Raw genomic sequence first — 14,168 nt, 5'->3', positions numbered from 1 at the left:
TTCACGAAAAATTAACCCATGCACAATGTTGAATGCTGAATTAGATCGGATTAAAGGTGATTAAAAATGACTCACAGTAAAAGGCATGCAGGTACTGACGCATAATAACGTATCTTTTTTTTATTAAAGAAATAACCTAATACAAATAAAACTATACATATTGCCCCAATGTGGAGAAAAAACACTCAATACTAATATTTTCAACATCATATTTAATTCCAAAGGACTATATGTTACTTCCTTAATTCAGAACTTCAACTTGAATAAATGAGAGATTGTAACACAGTGTAGTATTTGTAGGTATTCGTGGCGTCCCTCCTCTCAATCTCATGCTTGTGGGAATTCAGTGACGTTGGTTCGATTGCGAACTGATTATAAGTTGTAGACGCCCTATCGTCCGGTTTTAGGCTGTACGTCACCGTTTCATAGCCCTTGCTTTGTCGTTGTTTGTCGATGATCCGATCTAGATTACAGCGTCACATAGCGGTTTCCGATTAAACTGCGTTGATTTAAATTTAGACTAGTTGATCCGGATTCTGGCAAAGCAAATGGCTCGCTTTAGCTATCTATTTAAAACCCGTATCCAGATTCACAAAGAGACCCTGGTATCAAGAATGTATTCTTTTAACATTTACAGATGTATACGTAGTTACCGCTACCCGTCATTTCCATCAGTCACCATGTGGCTTCGTCGGATCCAGAGCTTGCCCCGCGTGAGAACTGTCGACAAGAATGACAGCCATTTTAAAAACAACAACAGTAGACTAGTATCATGGAACATTCAAGGCAAGCATCCCAATAAATACAAACTAACAAAACACTTGAGACATATCAGAGATATATCATTCATTGCATGCTGCAAGTGAAATCGGATACATGAAGATGATTTTTTTGCACAGCGTTTGTTATATAAGATACAATGTTTGGCAACTTCTACTTACACTGAGCAAGAGTAAGAGATGGATAGATAGATGGATAGATAGATATACTAGTATCTGCTTTCCTTTTCCTGTTTCATTACTGTTAACGTTCGAGTTTCTAGCTGATGGGCTGATAGAAGTTACTCACTGCACATCAAAGACAAAAGAGAACAAACCTTGTATCTAACTGAAAAAAAAAGTCACTAACCGGGTTTCTCTTGCTCTTCTTCTTCTTGAACTCCTTTTTGTGGTCCTTGGTCATGAATCTATGAATCCGGCCGGTGACGGTCTCACAGAAGGCGTTGGTTTGGTCCGGGTAGAACACTAGGCCAGAGACGTAGGCTAGAACATGGATCAGAACAGAGGGCATGGTGGCCTTGTGGTTATAGGGTTGTTGACTCACTAATCTTATTATCATTCTGGGTTTGCACTTTGAAACCGTACAGGTCTCAATGTTTTGCCGGTATTTGAAAAACACTTAGAACTACACTGTGTCACAGTACATTGACGCGTGCGGCCGGGCTTCTTTCGAGCATCGACGTTTGTGACCCGGTCCGAATATTCATGTAGATCTAACTTACAAAAAAATAACCTTGAAGTGTACTTCATGCCCTGTTCGAAATATACTAAGTATGGCGACGATTCAGTTTAGAATAATGATAAATACTTACCAGTAGAAGCAACCACCATGATTGTTATAGCCAGCCACATTCTCTACCTTCCTTGGTAGGATTTAGAACCCCAGGCGTGGGCATGAGTTTTATACCTTCTCATTTCCTGTAGAAAACTGGAAAGTAGATGAGAGAGACATGAGAATGTTTATGATGTTTATTTTGTTTGCGACTTTGGTATTGTTCCTAACGGCACACTAACCTTGACATAATACTGGTCATCATTTATTCACGATGAGGATTAAAATGAGTAAGATGTCAGACAGATACTATTGACTAGTGGATGATCTTTTTCGATGAAATGTTTTGCATAAACGTATACGTGGTGCTTGAAGCTCGCCAACTACTGTCGTCATCAGGGTGACGTGGACAAATTGAACCAAATGTTTACAATATACATGTCATGAAGGATGTCTCGCAATTTAGATATCGCCAAATTAATATTCCACAGGTGTCGTCTTGGAATTTCAAACACGGGGGTAGTTTCAATTTTGCCATCTTTCTGCCAAATTAAAATATGAACATAATTCCCTACGTCAGATGATAGAAATGCCATGTATAACCATAAATATAAACCAATAAAATGCTACAACGTACCAAAGAAATTAACAGTATGGCTAATCATAAACGTGTAGTCATAAATGTTAACGAGACTATGCTTGCTGTTTGGAGGCTTGTATAAACATAATATCTCAAGAGGAAAAAGAAAGAAGAAGAAGGATGAAGAACAAAGATGGCCTCTATAGATCTGCTGTTTGATATATAAACCGTCCTCAAGAGGGAAAGGATGTTACATAAAAAACACCGTGTGCTGTCTTTACTATGAATGACACCGACACATCATCAACAGACCGTTGTCATTTGGTAATTTTCACCAACGATCATGTAAATTCTGTGGTAAAAGAAACGATTTTCAAAATTGTGGACAAGGATGACAAAGCAATAACGCCAAAGATCGAAGTCGATGTCTATAAACATACCAAGGATGTAAACATCATAAAAAAACAACTTACAAGGTTTCCTGAGATACATCTTTCAAGCTAAAAACCCTCTGGGATTCTTACATAATCTCGTAGCTTTCTTCCATCCAGAAAAAGTCGTTGGGAACCGAAAACAAAGCGCACTATCTGGCCACCGTATGATGAGATATAGATAAAGAGTTAGATACCAAAAATACAGTAATTAGGCCTGTGAATGACGTCGACGTTTGACTTGTACAATTGTGACAAGAGATATATTACGTACACGGCGTGTGGCCCAACCTAAGGTATAATTATGATATGAATAATAGATCAGAAAAATATGGCTAACGTGGTGACAAACAATGAACGTCCTTCGGCAAAAATACATTTTGTTTGTACAGCTACATAGACGGGTTTTTGACTTGGTAGTCTGCCATATGGCAGATAATTTCATCTGTAGGGAAACGCTGTATCCCGCCGAATATCTCTGACGAAATAAAGAACATCTATTTTTTGCATATTTTGTGTTTGACAGTGTATATCAGGTAGCTCTGATATAGTAACTTGTGCTTTCTTATGACAGGTACAATTGTGACTGGCATTACCAATACATTAGCCTGTCTTTTATGTTGCCGACGCTTTTTTTTAGTACCTTTTGTATAATTCTTTAGTCTAAGCGTGTTATAATAGACATATCACACGCACTACCCGACTGCAGTATGTAACTGTAACATTGTATGGATATATCATATACCTCTGAACTTACGTAGCAACACACCTGTTCAGTTGGAAAAAATAATGTCACGTGTCCTGGTGAGGACACTGAAATATCCAAACAGATGTTGGGATGAAACTTTTTTGTGGCTTCTCTGACAGTCAATTAACGTTACAAGCTTACACCTTGCGTTGGTCCATAAAATGAAAAGATTAAAGTTAAAAGAAGCAAGAGGGACGAAAAGAATACGACTTTGCGTGGTGGCTCGATATTTATCTGCAGTTTTGTCTGAGGCTGGTAGATGTCGCTTGAGAGACAGTAGAAATGATGCCGAGATTGGAAATAAGTTCAAGTTCAAGTTCAATCAAACGATAGTTTCAACAGTCTGTAAAATTGGAAGAAAGAATTGAGGTGACAATGTCAACTTTCTCATTGTTGTCGTTTTGTTTGTGGCCAGTTTCAACCCATGTTTATTATGTAATAGAGTAAGTTACAAGTTGCCAAATCATGACCATGAAATGAATAGCTGAGTTGAGGTTGAGTTGGATACTGTTGATTCGCTTACCAATAGCCAAAGAAAAGTACAACTATTTCCAAAGCTGACATACTCCAGAAATGCCGGATAAGTTGAGATGACCAAAATATTTTGCAATGTGCCGCTCAGTGGGACGCCCTCATATCGACCAATCAGGGGGCAGATTAGAGAGATAATGTTACACGGACCAATCAACGGGCCGCTCTCTCCTCCCACGGGTGATAAGGGGGTTAGAACGCGGTGTTGGTATCGGGCACAGAAGACGGCCGCGTCTGTGGTGAGTTTTTACCGATTTAACCTTACTTTCTAACGACATGCCTGCATTTGTGTCCTCATAAGGTGTCTAAAGACCACCCTTTGCCATTTGTATCGATTTTGTTGCTGGAAATGTTGAGAAAACGGGAGAGTAGTGGGAGGTGTCGGGTGTGTGTTGCTCGTGAGTCGGCCTCCCGTCGCGACGACTCGCCGTCCCGTCGCTGGATCATGTAACGTTGTTGTGACACGCGGAGGCCTGCTCTGGACGGTTATTTTCAGGCCGTTTTACCACTTGTAGGACACTACCGGCTAGTAAAATGTTTACAGGCTTGCGAGTAGTGTTGATAGCAATGTGATATTGAAAGTTTGGCAACTTTGGCGTCTGCAAACCGTCCGAAGTTGTGCGCTGGTCGTAGTGTCTTTTCAACTTTTGACAGCAGACGCTTTTGGACTCATTTATCAAGATTCAACCGCAAATTATTTATGTACAGTACTTCTAAAACCGTTGTGTGCTCCAAAGGTGTGTCTTTTACCCCAAAAATGTACCAGTGCTTTTCGAATTGAGACAGATTTGTTTATATTTTCGAATTTGGTAATGGTATGGAAACTGAAAGGGGATCATACCGTAAACTACATGTAGTCCGCCCACTGTCCCATTTCCAGAATATTTCCCCTCAGAAGTACCGCTATTGTGCCACATGTTTTGTCACCTTTTGTCCGCCTTTGTCACAATTTCCTCTTATAAATAAGCTGATTTCCCCTCTTTAGATTCCTCGAAAAGGAAAGAATTTGTAACGGAAACCGTTCAGATTTTTTTTACGAGCAGAATCATCAAAGGTAGATTATAAAATCAACTCTTGGTTTCCAAACCCGCAGCGTATCAGAAAAATACGTTTCTGGGGGTCAGATTTTTCTGTTCTTCGGCTGGTTACCAGTTTATTGCCAAGTTTACACTTAGTGGTTGGAAACAAATCTATGCGTTTGTCACGTCTTGTTTAAAGTGGATCAGCAAATTTGTAAGTTTGGTGTTGAAACAGTTAGATGTTGACATTGGCCAAGTTTGCAGGGTAAATAAGAGGGTGAACATGGGGTTTACAGATTCTGCAGCTTTGAGCAAATTTTTAGTCTTTTTAGTCAAATTTCAAGATTTTAGTCTATGGAAATGCACTATCGCAGTCAGGTGAATATACAATCAACATTTTATTGACTTCACATGTAACAGTCAATATTACTAATATAAGATGTATATAAATATATATAACATTTCACTATTTGAAAAACATAAGACATGCAATTGAAAATTTTTACCCTCACACATTCACATCCAATTTTTGCTTGCTCATCCATAAAGCGTATGATGTTTTTCACATGTTTGTACGTGATAAACGATTGTAGTGTTTTTCAGATTTTGTTATAACTTATTGTACTGGCTTTCTTGAATGCAGATTGATCATAGTTTATAACTCCAGCATTGTACTATTTGTGATGCATACATGTATATAAAACTGAACAATCATTTGAGCTTTAAATCCAGGTCTGTAACTGTGAAAAAGTCAATACTTCAATCCCACCCTCCCATGACAGCTGCTTGTATACAGGCTGCCTACACCACTGTGTGGTCCCCGACTGCCAGACTGTCCTCAAATTCTACACCAGAGAAAAAAGGGTCACCGGTGTCATGTCGGTTGTACAGTGGCTTTGTTCTCCATTGAGTGGGTATTCAGGGGGGCTACTTAGGGCCGAGATAGGGGGCTGCATAATGTGTATTCAAAGTTGACGCTAAAAAATGGACAGTTTTTTGTGTAAAGCAACAGGCTATGAGGTCATGTTACATGGTTATTATATGCTGATTATATTCCGAGTTTTATTCCTAATTTATAGTTAGCATGTGTTGTGATTTGCTGGTTAAACACATGTTAAAAGTTGTATGAATATTCCTATGCTTTGAACTAGTTGTTTCTAACATGTTTGGAGTGTAACCCTATATACAATAGTGTTTTGCAGAACAATGGCTTTCTGCTTCTCCATACCATTGTACCTTGAAAAGGTCCTATTGACCACTTGTTGTACAGACCTATACAGAAGCAGCCTAGCTGAACTGGTAAGATACTAGAGGTACTTGAGGGCCTCCCTACCATGAACATTGTGTTGGTGTGCCTGTTGGGTAAAAAAAAGATATGGTAAAACTTGATAATGGTACACAACGAACATGTTATCTAGAATAAACTGACATATATTAAGTACCCGGTACATTACAGATGTAACGTTACATGTATAATTCCCTGCTTGATATTCTTTCTTAAATGTATTACATACATACTGAATATATATTTTGTCAGACAAGTTTGAACTGTTGATTCAAGTTGACCAGGGAGTTGGGCCGAGTTGCTGAGCTGAGTTGGTAGTGGTCAGACGAAGTTGTGTGACATTCCCACGAAAATAACCTCCCTAAAACTTAATGAATTTACTGTACTATTGACTTGATGTATTTTCTTAAAAACATGGGAATACTATTGAAGTTGGCATGCGTCTTTCTCACCCATCGTTGTCTGAAAACATTCCTTTTCCATATTTCATGTGTATTTCAACAAGTCAGCAGTGCTGGGCAGCACATGACATGTACTTGACAAGAACCAGGTGCATATCAACCACTTCCTGCTCTAAATATGTCCAGACTGGCACTGACATTAAACACAACTCCACACTGTATATCATTTTTATTTAGTGGGAATTAATTTCAGGTTAGGAGAGAGGAAAGGAAGTTTTTTGCTGTGTTTCATGAAGTTTTTGTGGTTGAAATAATACAGTAGCATATTGTTGAGGCATATAGAACATGTTCACAGTGTGTTATACTATCATAGTAAATATGAAACGGCTGAAAATTTGATGATTTACAGTAACTCAGCTGGCTGGCATGATATATTGTAGGGAAAACTTTTTTTTTCTTTTAAATTTAAGACTTCGGTTGGCAAAGAAACAAGACTTTTTTTATTATACATGTGTAGATAGATGTTGATTTATTTTTTATGTACATGTGTATGATTAGGCGAAATTCAACTTATTTATCCTGTATAGTGCAAGTATCATATCAAAGACTACTGGAAAAATATCATTTCCTGCACAGTTTGTAATAGTGGACAGGGAGAGAGACAAAATGGTTTTGTTTCCATTGTTTGTAACGTTAAATGTTAGACAGCAAAATTCTGTTGTTCATTTCTTTCCCCCAAGCTAGATCATACTCTAGATTGTTGACATAGTAGACATTCTGAATTCACATCTATAGAACATATGGGGCTTTCCTAATTGATGACAAACATGTTAATATCGTTATGAGATTTTGAGTCACAACTTTATGCATCGCTATATCAGATTATAGCAATAAGTCAAAAGGATTATGATACAGGGGACTGTTATAATTTTCTAGCAACAGCTGGGCTGTTTGATTTCTCACAGGCAGGGACTGTTTGTAAATACTTCAACTCTCGACTGAGATAAGGTAGGTCAAATCTGTCCTGTTGATATTACACTGCTTGCTACCCCCCTCCCACTGTAAAACAAAAAGAAATTTTACCGAGGGAAAACCACAGTTCTGGCAAATATTTCCCTGTAATTTGTTTTTTGATGAGCATAAACCTACAATTGGATTTCGCAGCAATTTGTTTTGATTGGTTAGGACATAACGAGGTTGCCTCTTGAAGGGAAGGATTTTCCCATCAAAGAAATCCATTTTGAGGTAATCCACTTTGGTTTTATTCGATTTCATGCTTTTGCATGAATGCAGCAAGTTGAAGAGAGCACCAGCAACAAAATTTGGGAAGAATGTGGGGTAGTGTTTTAATCATATTGGCATTTCATGTTGCAAGCAACCAAAAAATGCAAAAACTAATTTTTCAAAAGCTGTGCTGACATGTCAGTAGACTCTAGATCTTTGATAAAAGGAAAAAAGAAAGATTTCTTTGATAAAAGCAATGATAAATTTTTCAACCTCACAATCAGAAATGACTTTGCTTGTGAGCAAAAAGGCTTTAGAAAGTTTAGATGGTTGAAGGCCTGAGCGCCTGTTACTTTTCTCAGAAATTGCAGCTGAAGGCTGAAGATGCCCTGCATGTGCAGGAAGTCTTTGTTTCTCTTGAGAGTAATAGAGTTGATACCTGATCTGTGCTGGGTGGCTGCCTGTGCCCCTGAACTTTCAACCCTGGGACAAATCAAGAGATGCCATCCATGTTCAAGAGTGTCTAATGTGTATAATTGATGTTTTCATAAAAAAATGTCACTATGTTAGATCTATTGCTGTTTAATGATATAACATTTAAAGATATGTTACAAAATTAATGTGATTCAGTACATGCCAAAAAGTTTCTGCGTGTTTACTAAAAAACTCTACTTTAGAATCATGTGCTTTGGTTACTTCTTGCTGGCCATTTAGTCTACCAATTAAAAATGAAATCCTATTGTTGATATTTCTATCTATGAAATATGCAGCAAGTATCAAAAGGATTACTTAATTTGTTGCTTAGTATCATTATATGATTTCAGAAAGGATGCTTAGATGGAAATTTCATCCCTCATTCCATTAGTCCAGACATGTTTCAAGCAGATTTTAGATGGTGATGAGTGATTGGTTGATCCCCAAGTAATGACCAATGATCAACTTTGTTTCATCTACGAACTGTAAATCTTAACCCTTGTCCTGCTGTGCGCAACATATGTCGCGCGGCACATACAGTACCATCTATATAACACCCTGTATAGGTACGATTTGGGGGTATTTCTCGTGCAACGCATCACACCGCAGCGAAACGCAACGAATGCGGAAGTAACTATGCCACTGCAGGGCAAAAAAAATTGGGGGGCTATGATCTAATTAAGACATGAAATTATTGAAAAATATTGTGCCAGGAATGCCAGCAGGACAAGGGTTAAAATGCTCGCAGTGGTTTTACTTTTGTAGTTTGTTACGGTAACCTCAATCACAACAGTGCAAAAATGTATTTTCGTTGCATTGCTAGGTGTACAGTACAGGTACTACAATAGAATAATTATAAATTTTAGCATAGCGAAAACCTCCTTTTTAATTCCCTCCTAATGCAAGATTACAATTGTAAGTCCCCACAAAAATAAACAAATTCACAGTCCTTCAAAGGCCTTTTTCATTGATAGCTGAACGTGATTTTGTGGTCATGAATAGAATAGTTGAAGAATAACGCATGAATTACCAGAAATAGTTTCCCAAAATAAGCACTAGTTCAGGGTTATTTGAGAAACACTGTGACCTTACAACAAAACCACTCTCTGTTCCTGGTTTGGTTTGTTTTTTCTGCCGTATATTTAGAACCATGTTTGGTTGGAATGTCCTACGTATGTGGGGTGTATTACATGGCTCATAACTCTCCTGGCTTTATTGATGTTGATGGGACCCAAATTGTCAGACAGCACATTCGTGATGCTGACTGGATTTTTACCACGTTTGGAAATGTGGCCGGCATGTTTTTGTGTCGACGGCTACAGAGCGTACTTCCGCTGTCACACAGTATACTTTACAGATGTGCATGTGTGCAGGACTATTGATGATGTGCAGGAGGTTATAAAATATGCACTTAGTAAGCAGTATTGGAGTTGAGTCACTGACGAAAAGTAGTGGATGCTACTTGAAATGTCTGACAGTTTTCAAAACCTTGAGTTGCTTGAGTAACAGGTGTGAGTTGGAGTTCGATTGTTCACATAATGAAACATGCAAAAAAAAAACAGCAACATACAACTAGATGGCATTGATATCCTTTGAAGTATTATTGAAGGAAATGTGTTTTTATTATAAACTTAATTATGATTCCAATTTTGTGCCCATTGAAGGCTTCCTGACCTTCCCTCACACCCTAGAAAGCATCACGTGGACAGGTAGTCATTAGGAAGTGTAATTTTACACATTAGTGTTACCATTAGCACATCATTAGCACAATAGGCCCCATTGTCCTCCTGTGACATGGCAGGTATGGCATAAACACTGCTGTATCAGGTGTATATGTAAGGGGGAATGTCAGAAGATGATAGGACTAGGAGTAGTCCTGTGTGCAGTTTTGTACAGGCCTTTTTCTGTGCACCTTATTTGTTATCAAAACTAGATACCACTGACATTACCAGTATGTTGTAAAACTTTCAGTGGCTGACTTCATTTTCCCCTCAGACTTTCTTTGTTTTAATGTGAGAAAAAACAAATGAATTTGATGTGGGCCTAAGTAGTACAGCAAAAAAAAATCCTGTTCTTTGAATATAAGTATTAGTTACTAGTAAATGTTTTTGGAAATTCCTGTGTTTTAAAAAATGCTACACACTTCATTGTGATGATCTCAGAAAGAGTGAAACCGTTGACAATTTCAAAAGTCGTTGACTGAAGTGCTTTAGGATTGCTGAATCCAATTCAATTCTATGGCCATAATTGACAAGTAAAGTCCTTTCTGCCCCCCAGGGCATGACATTTAGGAGATTATCTGGACTAACATTAAAGGATTACCTGTGGTTTTCTCTAGAACCACAATGTTTTTCATACAGTCTCACCTAATCTATTGTGATTTTGTAACTTTTCAAAGTTCATTGCAATCTATGGCACTGCATTGCAATTTATTTTATTATGAAAAGTAATACAAACCTGTTTGGAAATTTAAATTAGGTAAACTTAAGGTTGACTTGCTGTCTTGTATTGATAAAGATGAAGTCTTACCAGAATTAGACCCACCATCTCTGTTTTCTTGTTCTTCCACTTCCAGCCATCTAGTATTAAAAAAACAAACAAATTGAATTGGTGTGGCCTTAAATGTTACAGAATCATTATTTTCTACCTAAACATTGTTTTGTTGTGTGCTGTGCCGGACACCACTTGACTTTGACTCACAGGTGGACACTCACACCTTGTTGTTACACCTGGTCCCTTTGACCAATCTTGTTGTCCCATCTAATGTCTTTGTTACTCCTGTTGATCCAACATGAATGTTAACATGACTGCCATTATGAGCAGGGCAAAGGTCAGGGTCTAATTTAAGAGGAAGGGTAAAAGAATACCTTCATGACCTTGAGGTAATAAGTGTTCCTCTGTCAAGCAATTAGGATAGGAGACAGAAGTCTTTGTACTTGTGGTGGACTCTTGTAGTGTTGAGATGTATATGGTATGGATATCATGACCTACCACACGTAGAGAATGATATGCATTTAAGCCTACATTAAAGTGTTTACAAGTAAGTGGAGGAAATTTTAACAGTTTTCTATCTGCAAGCCTGTGGCAGAACGAAGTCAAACAGTAATGATATATTAATATTTAGTTTTCTTCTTCTTTCTAGTCTCTACTCTGTGGCTAAGAAATCAATTAAACAAGGTGTGACCTTGCCATTGCATATGACGACAAAAGATGAATGCCTTTATGCAGTATAATTGTTTTCTTTATTGTTCTTCATTGGGGCATAGTACCGTGTACAACAATCCTATAGGAGACAATTGTTGTTCCTACTTGTGACGAACATTGCGTTTTCATTGACCCAGTATATAAACTTGGCTTTTGTTTGTAGGTGCCAAGTTTGGCAGAAGGTTATCGAAGGTGTAAAGCAGTACAGCTGAATAGTTTCCTGTGTTTTGAAAAGCCCTGGGAACTTGGCCAGTTGTTGAAACTAAAGCTCGTTGTTGAAAGTTTTCATCTTTCGTCGGATGAGAGTGTAGTTTTCAGCATACCAGTGTGGGGTTTAGGTTGTGTGTACTCAAGTAAAAGGAGGGTCAACAGGGGGTTATCATGTGATATGTTTGCTCATGTTTGTCTGTGAGGGTCACCAGGGGGTTATCATGTGAGTTCTTCTTGGTCTGAGTTCTTCTTGGTCTGACATTGTCCATAGAACTGGCTTCGTGCCAGGCTACTGTAAATTGTAACATGTTTGAAATGTGTTTTTTTTGGCTGCAATGCGGCATAAATGAATTTACAGTATTTTGTAATACTTTTATAAAGGTAGAAATTACTGTGTTATGGCACAATGGCAGTCTGTTAAGTATATTGAATGCTGGTACCATTAGCATAAAATATTCATATCTGACATATAGCCATAAATGTTAAGTGCCCAACCTTGTCAAATTGCTAGCCTCGTGTAATATGGTGTCTAATGAAATGTTAAACATTATACATTATACATTTTGTATTGTTGATTTAATGTTGTTGGCACCTTTTTGTTTGTTATTCGTTCACTCAATTTAGATCCATTATACCTATTCAAACCTGTGCAACTTTGAAGCTTGAAACCCACCTCACACCATTTCTGAACTGTCCCTCAATCTCTATTTCTTTGAAAATAAAAACAAAAACCTGACCAAAGTTTACATACCCGACCTCAAAACAAGTCACCGACCCCCAGGTTACTTACCTCATGTTGTCAGAGAAGTGTGTTAGGGTCAAAGGTCAGTGTCTAAACAACTTCCCGCCAGGTGCGGATCATCCTCCCCGAGGTTTGCTCAGGTGTGACAGGTCCTCTCACCTGTGGGGCGGTTGGCGAGGTAGATCGTTTTTCCCTGAACAGGTAGAGACAGGGCCGTCTTTCAGCGCGGACGTTTACAGGTAAGCCTGTTGTATTGTGAAGAGTTAAGTAACCAGACGGTATATCAGTATCAAACATACATGTGGTACAGGTATGGGTCAGGTAATGTCACCTGGGGGGTAGGAAGGGGGAGGGGACAGGTAGTTACAACGTACACAATATTTTGTACAGGTAACGTGAAATGCATTCATTGGCAAGTGAACCTGGCTTCAGTCATAATGAGAATTTCTAGAGTACGTAGATAGTGAGGACTTTGCCACTAGTTGCCATACAGTTGTGAAATGAATACCTGGTCCAGTATACAGTCAAAACTGTCCAACATCAGGGGACTGAGAAAAAATGTGGTCTATGAAGACAGGTGGTCACAATATACTTTAAGTCTAATACAGGGTTCTTGTTTGTGTCAATGGGTAAAGTTTTCTAAGGCACCACCAAAAAGCAACTTTTTGGTGCTTTTTGAAATGTTTCATGCAATGCGGATTCATGCAAGATGGCTCTTATATACAGGTGTTGACTTGTTGAGGTTTGACTGTACAATAGTTTCAAAGAAACATTAAATTGTTACAGAAACTGTACAACAACAAATGTCTCTCTATGTATATATTACATAGTAAAACATTTCAAATTGGCCCAACTTGTCACAGTTTTCTGCAGCATTTCTTACATACAGAGCTGTAAAGTGAGTGTTTTTACAGTTTGTGTGTTTATGTGTACACTTCAGACAATGGTGCATGTCACGGTGAGTTATGAGGAAAGATGGTATCACTGACAACTTCCTTTGACAGTGTTTACTGGATGTGTCTAAATTGGCAGGTAAATTCTACGTGACAGTTGATCTCACCTGAGTTAGGTGTAGGTGTGGTCTGGAAGACACTTTCAGATGGGTAGATCAGGTGTGTTTAAGAAGGGAATTAAGGTTCAAGACACGTACCTTTATTTTTGTGTCAGTTGGCTCAGCATTTTTAAATGTAGCCCCATTATAGAAAAGGATGTCAGCCATTTTTTTCTGGATGTGTTTTTAGATATACAAAAAGGGGAGAAAATATATTTATTTGTTTTTCTTCATATATTTTCTTAGGTGTAATCTCTGTAAGTCCTGTTACTATAGGAACCGAAACCCTGTTTAATACCATGTTAATTTACCTGTTTGAACACGTGTGTGCCCTAAGGTCACAGGTGTAAACTAGTAATTACAGGATGTCAGTAAATATTGAATGATAGCAAACGGCATTCCTTTTGACACATGTGATAAATGTTGGTGGTATATGGCACAGTAATTAAACATCATTTTGACTCACTGTCTTTCATAAATACTGTATTATGTAATAATATGTCACAATGGGAAACAAGTTTGAAGAAGTTGCCCTGCTTCATTTTAGATACATATGATAAGACTGTCATTCTTTGTTTAGTTTAGCCAAGGTGATAAAGTTTGTAATCTTAGATTAGACTGTAAGAGAAACTGCAGAATGCATGGTTCAAGAAAGGATGTCTGTCCAAACCATAAAAGCCAGGTGTGTAATGGACACTAATGCTTTCAGTATGACGG

At 38.1% G+C, this 14,168-nt stretch overlaps 1 protein-coding gene and 1 long non-coding RNA gene across 2 annotated transcripts in view; one reads left to right on the top strand and one right to left on the bottom strand.

The window, feature by feature from the left end:
- Positions 1-204: 204 nt before the first annotated feature.
- LOC109474273 lies at positions 205-12,635 on the bottom strand. Its single transcript, XR_002140470.1, has 4 exons — positions 12,449-12,635; positions 1,592-1,707; positions 1,129-1,262; positions 205-720 (listed from the first exon to the last, which is right to left on the bottom strand). It is a non-coding gene; the product is annotated as an uncharacterized LOC109474273 (long non-coding RNA).
- The window catches only part of LOC109474266 (thrombospondin type-1 domain-containing protein 7A-like), a 43,470-nt gene continuing 33,323 nt past the window's right edge, over positions 4,022-14,168 (top strand). Inside the window, exon 1 of the mRNA XM_019774540.1 lies at positions 4,022-4,080. The gene's annotated coding sequence lies outside the window, so the exon portion shown is untranslated. The remainder of the gene's footprint in view (positions 4,081-14,168) is intronic.

The sequence above is a fragment of the Branchiostoma belcheri genome, unplaced genomic scaffold (assembly GCF_001625305.1).
Source record: "Branchiostoma belcheri isolate BF01 breed outbred unplaced genomic scaffold, Haploidv18h27 scaffold30, whole genome shotgun sequence".
In the NCBI taxonomy this organism is placed as follows: domain Eukaryota; kingdom Metazoa; phylum Chordata; class Leptocardii; order Amphioxiformes; family Branchiostomatidae; genus Branchiostoma; species Branchiostoma belcheri.
This window is presented reverse-complemented; position numbering and strand designations above follow the sequence as displayed.